Here is a 19055-nt window from a genome sequence, read left to right as displayed (position 1 = left end):
TCTTTCTGATACATTCTTTGGAAATCTGAGTTTATTCAATGAAGCTGCAGTCAAGTTTTGAAGCCCAGTATCTGGTCTACCCCATTTCTTTAGGTCAAGATTCACTCCCTTGGTTGCCTTTCTTCCTTAATGTTCAAGGGCATCTTACAGAAGTCGTGCAGTTTGACTCAGAGACGCTGACGGCATTTTTTTTGCTTTTCATTGACGCAGGGTGACAGTGTCCTGCACCTTGTCCTGTGAGTAATTCCTAAGGGACTTGTCTGGTGCCACGAGTGTGCGCTCACATACTCAGGAGTGTAGGCACAGAGCTCGTTTAGAGGCCCTCAAACCTTACCAGGGCTTCCCTTGTAGCTCCGTTGGTAAAGCATCTGCCTACAATGCAGGAGACCCGGGTTCAATTCCTGGGTCGGGAAGATCTGGAGAAGGAAATGGCAATCCACTCCAGTATTCTTGCCTGGAGAATCCCACGGACTATAGCCTGCCAGGCTCCTCTGTCCATCGGGTCACAAGAGTCAGACATGACCTAGAGACTAAACCTCCACCAAACCTTATCAAATCCTGATTTCTACGGGTAACCACATCAATAAACATATCAAAATCCTGCTGGGTAGTGACAGTCACTAAATCACTAGATAAAACTGAATGTGTCTTTCCCATCTGATTCTGACTTGGAATGTACAACTATCTGTCTTTCTCTCTTGGACTGCACCACGTCTGCCCTGGCGGGAAGGCCCTCAGCCCTGCTGAGCATACCTCTTTTACTTTGTAAGGCATATTACACTGAGATTGTTGGGAATTTTCAGTCATTTCCTTGTCCATGTGGTCAACAACTTAGTGCAACATAGAACTGACCAGTTATTACTTGCCTGCTTCCTTTTATTATCCTGGCATGAGGCAGGTTAGGCTAATGCTTGCTCTTTGAAGAAATGTTTGCAAGTCAAGTAGTTTAGTCCTTTTAAACCCTTTGAAAGATAAAAAAAAAAAGACAGAGAGAGAAATAACATTTTCAAAGCTAATCATGGCATTGTGTGCTTTCCACATAAAATATTTATTTTAAACCTCAAAGCACATACCTATTTCATAGATGAAAGTTGAGGCTCAGATAAGTTACATAATGTGTTGAAGCTCTCACAGTTGGTAAATGATGAATCCAGGAACACAAGGGTGAATTCACCTTAACCTGTGGTCTGATCTCATTCCATCACACTGCATTACTTTTTTCAACAACAGTCAGCTAGTAGGATTGGCTGCTCTTAAAGCCATGGATGCATTGCCATGTAAAGCATTTGGTTTAGAACTTGTTTTTGGTTTTAGACTTCATAAAGTCATCATCACATGCATGGCTGTGTCAGAATCTTCCTGGAAGAAGGCAAAGATCAACAACTTAAATAAATAGACATTTCATTTGTAGAGTCAGAAAGTACATTGGTAGCTGCTGGGGTGGATGGGGGGATGGGACAGGGGAATGCAGACTTAGTATTTAATGGGGACAGAGTTTCAGTTTTGGAAGATGAGAAGTTTGGGAGATGGATGATGATGAGAGTTTCACGACAATGTCAGTGTACTGAGTACCACTAAAGTGTACAGTTAAATATGATTAAAATAGTATGTTCTACACTATGTGACTTTCACCACAATAAAAAAAAACATTTAAAATAAATACATGAACATTCCTATTATTTTCCCACAACCCTAGCTCTCTGATACCTACTGAGGACCATCAGCTACAGTCCATATTCATTCAAATAATACAGCAGATACTTATTGAGTACATACTATGGGTCAACCATCTGTGATGAGCTTTGGAAAAGATATTTGCCACAGATTGGCCCAACGGCTGAAGGCACTAGCTATGTAATGGCCAAGGAACCCAACATAGGGAAGAACACCATAGGAATCTTGAGGATTCTGAAAAAGAAACATATTTCTAAAGTTCTGGGTTTATTTCCACGTGTAGAAATAGCAGAAAAACAGCAGAAGTGCGATCAAATGTCTGTGTGCTGCACAGGTGACCTCCATTCTATCCAGCCGCCACGACCTGCCCCCCCATGAAATCCCGTTCTGGAGGGGATGCTGGTATCTGCCAAATCACAAACACCCAGCCGTTTCCAGTCAGAGGATTCACGCAGACCCCGGCAGTGACATCAGCGACTGTTGACATCTCTGCTGCCCTTCTTGGCAGCTTTCTGTCTACTGACACACGTCACGGGTGTGGCAGCTGGCACCGCCTACAGCATACCAGAATATGAAGCAGTTCAGATAAGAACTGGCCCTGGTGATCAGGAGGAGACTGGGAAGTCGTCTGCTCTCTGAACGTCAGGATCCTCTTTTATAAAATGGGAATGGTATCTCTGTCTCAAAAGGGTGTTAGAACATAAATGGAAGACGTTTCCTAGGTTCATTCACTAAGAACAACAAAGGTGACACTATAAACCAAGAACTGTGCCAGGCGTTGGGGATACAAGAGTAAGGAAACAGGCCCCACTCAGGCTCTCATAGGTCTTTTGTGCTGTGGGGCAAACAGACATGAAATGAATAGTCACCGAATGAGCTAAGTCATTGACATTTTTCAAATGTCATAAAGGATGCTGCAAAGTGCAGAGTGCTTATAGGAAAACATATAAGCAAAGCTCCCTGTGGTAGGTTGACTAATACCTACCCCCCGCCAAAAAAAAGAACGATGCCCACATCCTAATCCTCTGAAACTGTGAATATGTTATCGCTTGTTGTTCAGTCGCTAAGTCGTGTCTGACTCTCTAACCCCACGGGCTGCGGTACGCCAGGCTTCCCTGTCCTTCCCCATCTCCTGGAGTTTGCTCAAATTCATGCCCCTTGAGCCAGTGATGCTCTCTAACCTGTGAACATTCTCAAGGCCAAAGGGGCTTGGCAGAAGTGGTTTAAGGATCTAGAGATGGAGAGAGGATCCCGGCTGATTTGGATGGGCTCATATGAAATCACGAGGGTCTATAAGGTGGAACAGGAAGGCAGAACGGTATTCAACTACAAACGAGGAAGCTGGCGCGACAGGATGAGGAGCTAGAGACGGCCGCCTGCCCTCACTGGCCCTGGGCGTGGGGAGGAGGCCACAGCTGAGCAAGGCGCGCGGCTTCTAGAAGCGGGAAGAGGCGCGAGAACGTGCCCTGGCGCCTGCAGCGAGGGGGCCGCCGACACGGGAGCCCAGGGAGGCCTGCCTCAGGCTTCGGACCCAAAGGAGAGTCAGAGGGTAGCTTCTGTTACTTTAGGACCCTAGGTTTGTGACAATCTGCGTATGGTTCCCTGGGCTCTGCACTCAGAGAGAACTAGTGAAGTCCCAAACTTCATGACATGGGGAAGGTCAGAGAATGCCTCTTTGAGGCTTTGAAGCGGGACTTGACTGAGCTGACGGCCTGGCCGGCTCCTGCCTGCACCCTCACGTCCCGTCCCTGGGCCCGCGGATGCCTGGGGCTTCCTGCGGGGCCTGCTGGTCTTCCCAGGACCGCTGGGGGAGCACAAACTCCCCGAGGGCTCCGAGAGGCCTGCGGGCTCTGACCCGGACCTCTCCCCGCCCTGGGGTCCCAGGGGGTCCTCCTGAAGGCTCCGTGAGGCCTGCGGGCTCTGACCGGGACCTCTCCCCGCCCTGGGGTCCCAGGGGGTCCTCCTGAAGGCTCCGTGAGGCCTGCGGGCTCTGACCGGGACCCCTCCCCGCCCTGGGGTCCCAGGGGTCCTCCTGAACGCTCCGTGAGGCCTGCGGGCTCTGACCGGGACCTCTCCCCGCCCTGGGGTCCCAGGGGGTCCTCCTGAACGCTCCCTGAGGCCTGCGGGCTCTGACCGGGACCCCTCCCCGCCCTGGGGTCCCGGGGGTCCTCCTGAACGCTCCCTGAGGCCTGCGGGCTCTGACCGGGACCTCTCCCCGCCCTGGGGTCCCGGGGGTCCTCCTGAACGCTCCCTGAGGCCTGCGGGCTCTGACCGGGACCTCTCCCCACCTGGGGTCCCAGGGGCTCTTCCTGAAGGCTCCCTGAGGCCTGCGGGCTCTGACCCGGACCTCTCCCCGCCCTGGGGCCCCAGGGGGTCCTCCTGAACGCTCCGTGAGGCCTGCAGGCTCTGACCGGGACCTCTCCCCACCCTGGGGCACCGGGGGTCCTCCTGACGGCTCCGTGAGGCCTGCGGGCCCTGAGCGGGACCTCTCCCCGCCCTGGGGTCCCGGGCAGTCCTCCTGAAGGCTCCGTGAGGCCTGCGGGCTCTGACCGGGACCTCTCCCCGCCCTGGGGTCCCAGGGGGTCCTCCTGAAGGCTCCGTGAGGCCTGCGGGCTCTGAGCAGGACCCCTTCGCGCCCTGGGGTCCCGGGGCATCCGTTTATTCTTTCAGCGAGAGTTTATTGAGCACTTAGGACGTGACAGCTTTTTGCTAGTGCTGGGGGCACAACAGCAGACCAGAGTCACACCCCCGTGGACACAGCAGCGCTTTCACAGCAGCCAAGACGTGCAACCAACACAAAGGCCCATCAGCAGAGGGATGGGTAAGTAGGACGTGGTGCGTACACACAAGGGAACTTAACTCAGCCAGAGCGAAAGAAGGAACTGATGCCGTTTGTAGCCACATGGATGGACCTAGAAATTACCATACTAAGTGATGTCAGTCAGACAGAGAAAGATGAATACCATGTGATGTAATTTATGCATGGAATCCAACAAAACATGATACAAATAAATTTATTTATAAAACAGAAACATACTCACAGACATAGAAAACAAACTTATGCTTACCAAAAGGGAAAAGGAGGGATAAACTGGGAATTTGGGATTAACATACACACACTACTATATTTAAAACAGATAGCCAACCAGGACCGACTCTATAGCACAGGGAATTATATTCAATATCTTGTAATAACTACAATGAAAAAGAATCTGAAAAAGAATATGTATATATACACACACTGTTTACATACATATGTACATGACTGAATCATTTTGTTGTACACATGAAACACTGTAAATCAACGACACTTCAATTTTAAAAAAATTTTAAACTTAATTTTTAATCTTAAACTTAGAGAAAGTTGGGGTTCTCAATGGTGGTGTACAACCGGGGGCACGTATTTATGCAAAAGATTAACTCTAGTTGACCATAGTCTTTTTTAAAAAGGCAAGTTCACATATGAGAGAGGCCGATGTAAACTTTAAAAGTGCTGTAGTCTTATAATCAACAAGGACCTACTACGTAGCACAGGGAACTACACCCCATAAAGGAAGAAAGTGGAAGGGAAAGTGTGTGCAGAACTGAATCACTTTGCTGTACATCTGAAACCAACACAACATTGTAAATCAACCGCATTTCTTTTTCTTAAAGTGCTGTAGGCCTGAAAGGGCTTCCCTGGTGGTTCAGACAGGGAGGAATCCACCTGCAATGCAGGAGACCCTGCTTTGATCCCTGGGTCAGAAGGATCCCCTGGAGAAGAGAATGGTGACCCACTCCAGTATTCTGGCCTGGAGAAATCCATGACAGAGGAGCCTGCTGGCTACAGTCCATGGGATTGCGAAGAGTCAGACACGACTGAGTGACTCACTCACACACACACAGACACACACACAGTCTTGAAAAATGCCGAGAAACAGAGTTGAGTCCGACCGAGATGCCATGAGAAAGTTTCAAGCCCTAGCCTAGACGGCCAAAAGTGTCAACAGACCTGGCTGTACCCTGCTCCTGGCCATACTGTTTGAGAGATGTTAAGAAAGAGAGTCACAACTCTGGCTCTAGGAATTGTCAATGCCAGACACACAATGAGCCCCTAGATTTAAGGACGCAGGAGGTTTCTCCTCAAATCCCTAGTGGTAAGTCATAAGAATAGACTTTATTTTCAGCCTCAAAATTGAGAAACTTACAGATGGTTGACGAGATATAGCCAGCAGAAGTGGCATCACCCCAAACAGTTGGTCATAAACACAGTTCATACAGCGCACCAAGAGTGCAGATTAACAGGCGGCAATTTCCAGCACTTCATGATTTTACTTTCAAATGAAAAATGATCATAAATGCAATACTAGTCCCGTACAAGCACGGGTTCTCCTAAGTGGACCCTCCAAACGCCCACCCACATTTTAGGGAAGCACTCCACCCCACTCCAGGAAGCACCAGACATCTTGGCCAAGCGTGTTCTCATCAGACCATTCATTCCAAGCATGTGACAATTGTGCATATGAAGGAGAATTCCGAAGTAGCTTCAACTGCCTACTGGTTTGAAAAGGTGACCTGCCAGTCCCTGGATATTTGGGTGGGAGACATTAATCAAGCATTCCTTTGTCAGTGTTAGTTAAATATAGTTAAATGATCCTATCTGCCGGGGCTGTTTAGACCTGTCAGAAGTAATCTGCCCCTTCTTGAGAATTGCCAAACAGGTTTGTATCCCAAGTGACTCAGTCATTTATTCCTGTTTAAATACAAAACTTACTTGCCTCTGTAAGTCCCGGCTCATCCTTAAAATCTCTGTGAGTGTTTAACATGCCACACGATACAAAGTGATGAGAACTATTACGGATTCTTCTCATTTTTCTGAAGACTACAAAGAATGTGGCCAAACTCCCCTCCAGAGAGCTGGGGAAGGTAAAAAGTAAATTGAGGGCAAACCACGGAGACAGCAGATAGAGCTTCTCAAGCTGGGCTTGGAAGCATGAACTTGAATGACATTTTATGCTTGCTCACCCAGAACCAACACCAGGAAGGCAGGAATTATCCAAGCAATGTGCAAACAAAAGGTCAAACAGCTTAATTTTTAAAAGTCTGGTTTGCACCTCATGATGAAGATTTATAATACAGAACTTAAAAAAGAAATCCCCTGGTTGAGCTGTGGCAAAATTGGAAGATTTGGACTGACATATACAGGCCACTGTATGCAAAAGAGATAACTGTTAATAAGGACCAGCACAGAGAACTGTACTCAAGAGTCTGCAACGGCATATATGGGAAGGAAATCTGGAGAAAAATGGGTACATTTATTTGTATGACAGATTCACTGTGCAGTACACCGGAAACGGGCATGATATTAGAAATTAACATGCAATAAAAATTTTAAAAAAGAAAGGCCCTTTCACAGGGACAAGCATTTTTTAAATTGGAACAAATACTGAAAGCTGGTCCCTTCCTGGTCACAGGGGCACTGTTTGGTTTTCTTAAAGCCACCAGCACCACGTGCCCTGCTCTGACCCCAGGATCTCTTCACAGTGGGTCTGCGGCAAGGGACCTGAGCCTGCTTCCAGCAGAAGGAGCTGCAGATATCTGTTCAGAACTGCCTTCTGGATCCAAAAGCCGTAGGAAATGTCATCCTTTCACGCCATAGTTTCTCTTGGAGGAATCTCACCTCATAGACTGACAATACAGAAAAAAAAAAAAGATGGAGGTGAAAGATATTTATCTGGGTTTGTTTAAAATAGAAAGAAAAAATAAACATAAAATAAAAGAAGGTGCCTACCTATTCAACAAAAAGAACTTGGTTAAATTATTTACACTGCAGCCACAGAAAAGAAATGTTGTGTAGATATCAATAATTGTTTCAGTTGAGTCAACTGAGTCGCTCAGTCGTGTCCTACTCCCTGCAACCCTGTGGACTGCAGCACGCCAGGCCTCCCTGTCCATCACCAACTTCCTGAGCTTGCTCAGACTCAGGTACATTGAGTTGGTGATGCCATCCACCCATCTCATTCTCTGTCATCCCCTTCTCCTCTCACCTTCAATCTTTCCCAGCATCAGGGTCTTTTCAAATGAGTTAGTTCCTCACATCAGGTGGCCAAAGCTTTGGAGTTTCAGCTTCAGCATCAGTCCTTCCAATGAACACCCAGGACTGATCTCCTTTAGGGTGGACTTGTTGGATCTCCTTGCAGTCCAAGGGACTCTCCAGAGTCTTCTCCAACACCACAGTTCAAAAGCATCAATTCCTTGGTGCTCAGCTTTCTTAATAGTCCAACTTTCATATCCACACATGACTACTGGAAAAATCATAGCCTTGACTAGATGGACCTTTGTTGGCAAAGTAATGTTTCTGCTTTTTAATATGCTATCTATCATAGCTTTTCTTCCAAGGAGCAAAGGTATTTTAATTTCATGACTGCAATCACCATCTGCAGTGATTTTGAAGCCCCCCAAAATAAAGTCAGCCACTGTTCCCATTGTTTCCCCATCAATTTGCCATGAAGTGATGGGACCAGATGCCATGATCTTAGTTTTTGAATATTGAGTTTTAAGCCAACATTTTTCACTCTCCTCTTTCACTTTCATCAAGAGGCTTTTTATTTCTTCTTCACTTTCTGCCATAGGGTGGTATCACCTGCGTATCTGAGGTTATTGGTATTTCCCCGGCAATCTTGATTGCAGCTTGTCCTTCTTCCAGCCCAGCATTTTGCATGATGTACTCTGCATATAAGTTAAATAAGCAAGATGACAATAAACAGCCTTGATGTACTCCTTTCCCAATTTGGAACCAGTCTGTTGTTCCATGTCCAGTTCTAACTGTTGCTTCTTGACCTGCATACAGATTTCTCAGGAGCCAGGTCAGGTGGTCTGGCATTCCCATCTCTTTAAGAATTCCCCACAGTTTGTTGTGATACACACAGTCAAAGGCTTTGGCATAGTCAATAAAGCAGAAATAGGTGTTTTTCTGGAATTCTCTTGCTTTTTCGATGATCCAACGGATGTTGGCAATTTGATCTCTGGTTCCTCTGCTTTTTCTAAATCCAGCTTGATCTAGAAGTTTTTGGTTCATGGACTCTTGAAGCCTGGCTTTGAGAATTTGAGCATTACTTTGCTAGTGTGTGAGATGAGTGGAATTGTGTGCAAGCTTGAACTTTCTTTAGCATTGCCTTTCTTCGGGATTGGAATGAAAACTGACTTTTTCCAGTCCTGTGGCCACTGCTAAGTTTTCCAAATTTTCTGGTTTAAAAAACTGTTTAAGAGAAATGCAAATCAAAGCTATGAGTTTCCCAGATGCCACAGTGGTAAAGAGTCCTCCTGACAATGCAGGAGATGCAGGAGATGTGGGTTTGATCACTGGGTCAGGAAGATCCCCTGGAGTAGGAAATGGCAATTTACTCCAGTATTCTTGTCTGGAAAATCCCATGGTCAGAGGAGCCTGATGCCTACAGTCCATAGGGTCCCAAAGAGTCCTACACGACCGAATGACTGAGCATGCATGCAAATCAAAACTACAGTGAGATATCACCTTACATCAGTCAGAATGGCCATCATCAAAAAATCTACAAATAATAACTGCTGGAGAGGATGTGTGGAGAAAAGTTAACCCTCCTACATTGTTGGTGGGAATCTAAATTGGTGCAGCCAGTATAGAGAACAGTATGTAGGTTCCTCAAAAACTAAAAATAGAACTACCATATGATCCAACAATCCCACTCCTTGGCCTGTATCTGGAGGAAAACATAGTTTGAAAGGATACATCCTCCTCGGTGCTCATTGCAGTGCTGTGTATGTACAACAGCCAAGACATGGAAACAACCTAAATATCCATCAACAGAGGAATGGGAAAGATGAAGAGGTATACTCATGCTATGGAATACTACTCAGCCACTGGGAAGAATCAGCTAATGCCATTTGCAGAGATGGTCATGTTAAATGAAGGAAGTCAAATAGATAAAGAAGAATATCATGATATTGCTTATTTGCAGAATCTATATATATATATATATACACACACACACACACACACACACACACACACAAATGAACTTACTTACCAAATAGAAAGAAACTCACAGACTTAGAGAATTAATTTGTAGTTCCCAGAGCAGAAGCTGAGGGGAAGGGAGGAGAGATAGATTGGGAGTTTTGGATTGACATGTACACATTGCTATATTTAAAACAGATAATCAATATGTACCTACTGCATAGCACAAGGAACTCTGCTCAATATTCTGTAATAACCTATATGGGGAAAAATTTGAAAAAGAATAGACACATGGATATTTATAACTGAACCATTTTACTATACACTTGAAATTAAGACAACATTATTAATCAACTATACTCCAACATAAAATTTAAAAACAAAAAAAAACTTTTTTTAAACCACAAGGAAATATCACTTTACAATTGTTAGGATGCTATTAAATAAATAAATATTGGCAATGATGGGGGAAAATTTTGCTTATAAGAAATTTTTAAGATCAAAACAAGTTAGTTTTTATGCATTGCCACTTTTCTGTACTTCTTTCTAATATTTTCACAAAGATCATGATTTGTCCAGATTATCAGGAGACAGAAAAACATCCAAAGGTGACCATGAGGGTTTTGATACATAAGACAATGGACAGGACTGAAAAGACTTCTCTCTTTAAAACAGTTACACAGAACACTCAGTATTTCTTCTTACCCCAACCAATTCTTCATTGTTCAACCCCTTTTTTTTTATCTCTAACTACATTTAAGAACTACCAAATGGTTATACCTCTCATTCTTTTCTCTGTTCTTTGTTGGAAAGAGCTGATTATCAATTTGTGTTATTCTCTTGGAGAAAAACAGATGTGTGGTGAGCAAGGGTGAAAGAGCATCTAAAACCAAGGAGGGTCTTGGAGGGCAGGAAGGAAAGCCAGACCCTTCCCGCCCTCCCGGCAGGTCCTCCGGAGCAGCAGGTGGCCTGTCTCTCGCCTCCCACCCCTTAGGGAGAAGGTGCCTGCCTTAATCGTCCACGCCCCCACCCAATGTACTATAAGGTCTCTGTCTGTCTGTCTGTGTGGATTTATGTATGTCTCAGCGTGTGTCTTTTCTTTTTTTTAAAATAATATTGCTGAAGTTGTAAATGAGTTCTAATTTAACCAGAAAACTGGTTAAAATGAATTATTTTTTCTTGGAAACTACAAAACCAGTTCTTTTTGCATATGCAACTAGCTTGCCTAGGGAAAAGGCCTGCCTAGAGAAAAGTTTGAAGTTAACCCTTTCCATGTCCTTGAAATACACAGCCCACTTTGCCTGAGACCTCAGCCTTGGGCAAATTAGAACTTCAAACAAAGAAAGAAAAAGGAGGTGGGGAGCGGATTGCCAAAGAGACATTTTAAATCTCAAGCAGAAAACTGTGAAATCTCTGTCTGCCTGTCTGTCTGGATTTATGTAGATCTCGGTGTGTGTCTTCTGGGGTTTTTTAAATAATATTGCTGAAGTTGTAAATGACTTCTTATTTCATTTTCCTAAAGAAAAGTAAGTGCTTACAAAGCAGACAGTTCTAAATACAAGAGAAATTAACCTAAATGAATTTCAGATTCATGTGAACTGGGAAATATTCAATATTAAATATCTAGTATTAATGTTTGTTTGCTAACCTAATATAAACATGTCTAAGACTCATTAACATTAAGCAAAATATTTTCATTGTGCCGAGAATTAATATAAGTTAACTATTGTTATATCTGTGGCAAGTTTGTCAACAAGGACAGTACCTCTAGAAAAAGAAAAAAAAACCTCCTAAAAAATGTAAATAAGATATGAGCTTCTAGAAAAACTATTAAGAATAATTGTACCTTAGAAATGTCCAGATTTTGGTAATCTGAATTTCTATGGTTGTGCTAAACTAAGTGATGAAAGTTTATTGAATAGCTAGGTCATTTCCAAATAAAATGATTCTGAAACATTCATTTCTGAACACTAACCACTAACTTTCTCTTACAGAGAAACTAGAGATTTTGGACTATTAAGGAATAGTGTTTGGTGCCATCCTGAGATGTTCCCTTTAAGAAAGCAAATAAAGAAAGCAATTTTTAAAAAAATTATCACCGGTATTTATGTTCACCTATCTACAGAATGCTAATATAAAGGTCAGTCCTTGGTTGCTTACGGAAAGTAGGATGTGTGTTTTCTGTAAAGAAGTTACGAGGAATGAAATTACACTTTACGAAAGGAAAGGAAGTAAGTCTGACTTACAGATGGCTGTTTCAGGATGGGAGAACAAAGTAATGGGTACAGAAAGTGATAAGGAGGTTTCATGGAAAGTGGACCCCAAGGAAAGAGCTCTGTGCATAATGCAAGTTTTCTTGAGATGTTGAATTGCCTTTGATAATGGATTTTAAGTTTCTTTACTTCTGAAATGATCTGTTCTGTATTTCCCTTTGAAATCTTTTTTTTCTTACTTTGGCTAAGTGAATATATTGCTTCACAGTGATCAATACGATGCTATATGACTGAGGGTTGTAAACCCTTTTGATATTTATCAACAAAACTTCCTAAATAACTTGACTTCTAGTTAACTTTGGGAGGCTTCCGAGGGCTCCTGAGACATCCCAAAGAGAGATATTAGACTACCTGAGTTCATTTGATGTGTTAAATTACCTGGGAAGTATTGTTGGAAGAGTGATGAATCTTCTCAGCTTTATATTGTATAGTTGATGCTACTAGTATAGATATCCTAGAAATTATGTGGAACTCATGAAAATTGGATATGTCCCGGTAAAATGTCGCCGTTTATAATTCTAGTTATCATGTTAACGTGTTACAAGTCCTAGCAATGACCAGGCTACTTTGTCCATTGTTAATCAGATTTTAAACACAAATTCTATGGTTTCACTTTGATGCCTTTGCAAGAATACTGCTACTTCAAGACAAAAATTAACCCCTCACTGTCAGATTTTTGCTATCCTGATGTCCTTAAAACATGGAAATAATCTACTGCTAAATTGAGGAATTAAAAATGAGTGAATAGCTGTAAATTGAAGAGTCAGGGCTATGGGAAATCCAAGACAGTCGCTTGGGCTTTCCTGGCTCCCGAACAAACCTCATTTTCTTTGGTGGGTTAAAGCCTTCCCTGGTTACAGGGTTAATGGCCTCATGATGACAAAAACTTACATTGCACTTAATATTAAGTTCTAGCCTTGTTAATTAAGGTCTGGGCTTACTACGACTCACTTCTGTGATAGTTCCTTCTTGTTATGTCAAATTGCTAAAAGATTTAATTTAGTTATTAAATAAGATAAAGTTTGTTTCTAGAGCTTACCTTAGTAATCAAAGCTTGGATAAAGGTCAGATGCTCCATGATATACAACCAGGAGATTAACAAACACCTGGTTATTATCATTTAAATAAGTCAGATGACCTGGGGTATACTGGGCTATACCAAATGAAAGTTCAGTTCAGTCACTCAGTGATGTCCGACTCTGAGACCCCATGGACTGCAGCACACCAGGCCTCCCTGTCCATCACCAACTCCTGGAGTTTACCCAAACTTATGTCCACTGAGTCGGTGATGCCATCCAACCATCTCATCCTCTGTCGTCCTCTTCTCCTCCTGCCCCCAATCCCTCCCAGCATCAGGGTCTTTTCCAATGAGTCAGTTCTTCACATCAGGTGGCAAAGTATTGGGGTTTCAGCTTCAGCATCAATCCTTCCAATGAATATTCAGGACTGATCTCCTTTAGGATGGATTGGTTAGACATCCTTGCTGTTCAAAGAACTCTCAAGAGTCTTCTCCAACACCACAGCTCAAAAGCATCTATCCTTCAGCACTCAGCTTTCTTTATAGTCCAACTCTCACATCCATACATGACCACTGGAAAAACCATAGCCTTGACTAGATGGACCTTTGTTGGCAAAGTAATGTCTCTACTTTTTAATATGCTGTCTAGTTGGTCATAACTTTTCTTCCAAGGAGCAAGTGACTTTTATTTCATGGCTACAGTCATCATCTACAGTGATTTTGGAGCCCAAAATAATAAAGTCAGCTACTGTTTCCATAGTTTCCCCATTTATTTGCCATGAAGTGATGGGACCAGATTCCATGATCTTAGTTTTCTGAATGTTGACTTTTATGCCAACTTTTTCACTCTCCTCTTTCACTTTCATCAAAAAGCTCTTTAGTTCTTCTTCACTTTCTGCCATAAGGGTGGTGTCATCTGCATATCTGAGGTTATTGATATTTCTCCCGGGAGTCTTGATTCCCTCTTGGGCTTCATCCAGCCCAGCGTTTTTCATGATGTACTCTGCATATAAGTTAAATAAGCAGGGTGACAATATACAGCCTTGACATACTCCTTTCCCAATTTGGAGCCAGTCTGTTGTTCCATGTCTAGTTCTAACTGCTGCTTCCGGATCTGCATATATATTTCTCAAGAGGCAGATCAGGTGGTCTGGTATTCCCATCTCTTTCAGAATTTTCCACAGTTTGTTGCAATTCACACAAAGTCTTTGGCATAGTCAATAAAGCAGAAATAGATGTTTTTATGGGACTCTTGCTTTTTGGATGATCCAGCAGATATTGGCAGTTTGATCTCTAGTTCCTCTCTTCTAAAACCAGCTGGAACATCTGAAAGTTCATGGTTCATGTATTGCTGAAGCCTGACCTGGAGAATTTTGAGCATTACTTTACTAGTGTGTGAGATGAATGCAATTGTGCAGTAGTTTGAGCATTCTTTGGCATTGCCTTTCTTTGGGACTGGAATGAACACTGACCTTTTCCAGTCCTGTGGCCACTGCTGCGTTTGTCCAAATTTATTGACATATTAAATGCAGCACTTTCACAGCATCATCTTTTAGGATTTGAAATAGCTCAACTGGAATTCCATCACTTCCACTAGCTAGTTCATAGTGATTCTTCCAAAGGAACACTTGACTTCACATTCCAGGATGTCTGACTCTAGATGAGTGATCACAATATTGTGATTATCTTGGTCATGAAGATTTTTTTGTACAGTTCTTCTGGGTATTTTTGCCACTACTTCTTAATATCTTCTTCTGTTAGGTCCATAAAATTTCTGTCCTTTATTGTGCCCATCTTTGCATGAAATGTTCCCTTGGTATCTCCAATTTTCTTGAAGGGATCTCAGGTTTTTCCCATTCTGTTGTTTTCCTCTATTTCTTTGCATTGATCACTGAGGAAGCCTTTCTTAACTCTCCTTGCTATTATTTGGAACTCTGCATTCAAATGGGTATATCTTTCCTTTTCTTCTTTTCTTTTTGCTTCTCTTCTTTTCACAGCTATCTGTAAGGCCTCCACACACAACCATTCTGGTTTTTTGCATTTGTTTTTCTTGGGGATGGTCTTGATCCTTGTTTCCTATACAGTGTCATGAACCTCTGTCCATAGTTCATCAGCCACCCTGTCTATCAGATCTAGTCCCTTAAATCTATTTCTCACTTCCACTGTATAATCATAATGGATTTGATTTAGGTCATACCTGAATGGTCTAGTGGTTTTCCCTACTTTCTTCAATTTAAGTCAGAATTTGGCAATAAGGAGTTCATGATCTGAGCCACAGTCAGCTCCTGGTCTTGATTTTGCTGACTACGTAGAGTTTCTCCACAGTTGGCTGCAAAGAATATAATCAATCTGATTTTGGTGTTGACCATCTGGTGATGTCCATGTGTAGAGTCTTCTCTTGTGTTGTTGGAAGAGGGTGTTTGCTATGACCAGTGTGTTCTCTTGGCAAAACTCTATTAGCCTTTGCCCTGCTTCATTCTGTACTCCAAAGCCAAATTTGCCTGTTACTCCAGGTGTTTCTTGACTTCCTACTTTTGCATTCCAGTCCCCTATCATGAAAAGGACATCTTTTTTGGGTGTTAGTCCTAGAAGGTCTTGTAGGTCTTCATATAATCATTCAACTTCAGCTTCTTCAGCATTACTGGTCGGGGCATAGACTTGGATTACCGTGATATTGAATAGTTTGCCTTGGAAATGAAGTCAATCATTGTGTCGTTTTTGAGATTGCACCCAAGGACTGCATTTCGGACTCTTTTGTTGACTATGATGGCTACTCCATTTCTTCTAAGGGATTCCTGACCACAGTAGTAGGTATAATGGTCACCTGAGTTAAATTCACCCATTCTAGTCCATTTTAATTCGCTGATTCCTAAAATGTCGACATTCATTCTTGCCATTTCCTGTTTGACCACCTCCAATTTGCCTTGATTCATGAACCTAACATTCCACGTCCCTGTGCAATATTGTTCTTTACAGCATTGGATCATGCTTGTATCACCAGTAACATCCACAGCTGGGTATTGCTTTTGCCCTGGGTCGTCTCTTCATTCTTTCTGGAGTTATGTCTCCACTGACCTCCAATAGCATATTGGGCACCTACCAGCCTGGGGAGTTCCTCTTTCAGTGTCCTATCTTTTTGCCTTTTCATACTGTTCATGGGATTCTCAAGGCAAGAACACTGAAGTGGTTTGCCATTCCCTTCTCCAATGGACCACATTCTGTCAGAACTCTCCACCATGACCCATCCATCTTGGGTGGCCCTACATGACATGGCTCATAGTTTCCGAGTTAGACAAGGCTGTGGTCCATGTGATTAGATTGGTCAGTAGTTTTCTGTGATTGTGGTTTTCAGTCTGTCTGCCCTCTGATGGAGAAGGATAAGAAGCTTATGGAAGCTTCCTGATGGGAGAGACTGACTGAGGGGGAAACTGGGTCTTTTTCTGGTTGGCAGGGCCATGCTCAGTAAATCTTTAATCCAATTTTCTATTGATGGGTGGAGCTGTGTCCCCTCCTTGCTATTTACCGGGGCCCAGACTACGGTGAATGTCATGAAGATAACGGCGACCTCCTTCAGAAGGTCCCATGAAAGTACTGCTACACTCAGCACCCCCAGCCCTGCGGCGGTTCACCACTGACCCACGCCTCCACTGGAGACTCCTGGCACTCACAGGCGAGTCTGGGTCAGAATGTACTCGACTGAAAATCTTGCTTGTGACCTTACTAATAACTGTTAGCTATTTTATTTCTTATGTTGCTTGTTTCAGAAGATTGTTTTTTATATTAGCAAGTGTGTGACTGAGCCTGTGATAAGATGCTGATATGCATTTCCATATGAGGTCAGTGATTGTAGTAATGTGTAATGTAATAACGTAATAATGCTCTCGATATGGGAAGAAGCAACAAGAAGGAATGTTTTCCTGTCCCAAGAGGCTAGTAAGACTGCTATGGTCCAGAGACTTTGGCTACTTACAAGGCCTGGTCTAATAACTGCACACTGAGGGGCCTGCCCATGGAATCTTCGTTAGACCTGGGAATGAGCCTTCCCAGCACTGCAAGACACAGTGGCCATGGAATGCCCCCAAAGCATGGTCGAACAAGTGGCCATGGAGGGGCCCTGCTGACTGGAAGTTGGCACTGCCCAGCGGCCTCTGAAAGATGGTCATGACCACTACTCGCTGCTGACCTTCAACACCCCTTGAAAGGAGTTCAGGGTGGAGATCAGAAATAAGGCACTCTGTGCTCTGGGAAAATCCTGGAAGAAGTGGCCTTCAGAGAGCCAAGTGTTTTCAGGTAAAGGTTTTTAAGAGCCCCAGTTCTTGCCTCTTCTCATACCTGGAGAAACACTAGCATCATGAATGAACGTCTGGTGCTGGTCTGCTGGTAGCCTCTGAGTAACGTTTCTACTTCCAATAATTTTGGGACCACGGACCTCTAACCTTCTTGTTGAGTTTGTTTCTTCTAAAATACAGCAAATCTCCAAGTGGTAGTATGACAAGAATATTCCCTGCCCAACACCCAGACAATGCTGAGACAAGCCACCTTATCATTCCATGGACTTTCCTCTCCCTCCGTAAATGCACCCTGACAGAGAGCAGGCAAAGGGAACCCAGAGCCCCATGATGCCCCTGTATAGCCTGAAGAAGCAAGAGTGGTCATCACCCCATTTCCCCTGAGACTGGGTTCCCAAATGCCTGAGAAGGGAAATAGGTAGATAGCTAGACATGAGCAGGGTATCAAAAGGGGCCAAAGAATTGTCCCTAAAAATAAAGAGAGGGAGGAATGTGCTGACCCAAGGATGGAAGAGATGCTAAAACCAGAGAGGGTCCTGGAATGTAGGAACTGAAAAACCAGACCCTTACCATCCCTTCCTCCCCGATGTTGTAACGATTAATGAATTTCAGATCTTCCTGAGCAGTATAGCATGTCTCCCCTCCCACCCCATAGGGAGAAGGTATTTGCCTTACTTGCCCCCACCCCCCACCCAATATACCTGCCTCATCCAATCAGCAAATTATCTGCAAGACCCCTATCGACGCCTTACACACTCGGTATATAAATGGATCAAGGGCCCCTGTCCAATGTCAGTTCTCCCTTGAGCTGGCCTGCTGTTGTAACAGCGTCTCCCACTGTAATAAACTTTATTTCCCTCTCGTTCTGTCTCATGTATGGAAATTCTTTTCCAACCCTCACATGGACCATGACAAGATCTTCTATAATTATTTTATTAAATCAGTCCTTTACTTCCTAACTTTGACTTTGCACTGGAAAGGGCCCTCTCATTTGTTGGTGCTCATATAAAAAGAAAACTTATATTTATAAATTCACAAAGGTGACTTTAAATTGAAAATCTCCCCAAAGTGCCAGGTCCAGACTGGGTTTCAGGCTTATTCTGAATTCCTCAGGGATTGAGATCTTAATCATATAAGACTCAGATCCAAGACTTGGGAATCAGGAATATTTCAAATTTGGTGTACTTTCTTCAAACTGAGATAAGACCATGCCCCATTTCAGCAGGAAGTAGCCAGAGTGGCCATTGCCCCAATCCCTGAAAGAGTCTGAAAATACTGGAAGAAAAGGAGGGATTAAAACAAGTCCCTCTAACACTGGGGCTTCCCTGGCGGCTCAGCAGTAAAGAATCTGTCAATGCAGGAGATGTGGGTTTGATCCCTATGTCAGGAAGATCCCCTGGAGGAGGAGATGGCAACCCACTCTAGTATTCTTCCCTGGGAAATTCCATGGACAGAGGACCCAGAACTGAAGTGCAGTCAAGTCACTCAGTTGTGTCCGACTCTTTATGACCCCATGAACTGTACAGTCCATGGAATTCTCCAGGCCAGAATGCTGGAGTGGGTAGTCCTTCCCTTCTCCAGAGGATCTTCCCAACCCAGGGATTGAATCCAGGTCTCCCACATTGCAGGTGGATTCTTTACCAGCTGAGCCACAAAGGAAGCCCAAGAAAAATGGAGTGGGTAGCCTATCCCTTCTCCAGAGGGTCTTCCTGACCCAGGAATCAAACTGGGGTCTCCTGCATTGCAGGCGGATTCTTTACCAACTGAGCTATCAGGAGGAGCCTGGAGGCTACAGTCTATGAAATCACAGAGTCAGACATGACTTAGCA

General features: G+C 43.8%; 1 long non-coding RNA gene across 1 annotated transcript in view; it reads right to left on the bottom strand.

Annotated features, from left to right (window-relative positions):
- Positions 1-871: 871 nt before the first annotated feature.
- LOC139034694 (uncharacterized) overlaps positions 872-19055 on the bottom strand; it is a 34510-nt gene continuing 16326 nt past the window's right edge. Inside the window, exons 2-3 of the long non-coding RNA XR_011487187.1 lie at positions 1074-1359; positions 872-962 (exon numbers count right to left, since the gene is read on the bottom strand). This is a non-coding gene — a long non-coding RNA (uncharacterized lncRNA). The remainder of the gene's footprint in view (positions 963-1073; positions 1360-19055) is intronic.

Source organism: Odocoileus virginianus, chromosome 4 (assembly GCF_023699985.2).
Source record: "Odocoileus virginianus isolate 20LAN1187 ecotype Illinois chromosome 4, Ovbor_1.2, whole genome shotgun sequence".
In the NCBI taxonomy this organism is placed as follows: Eukaryota; Metazoa; Chordata; class Mammalia; order Artiodactyla; family Cervidae; genus Odocoileus; species Odocoileus virginianus.
Note: the sequence above shows the minus strand (reverse complement) of the source record. Positions and strands in the feature narration are given on the sequence as shown.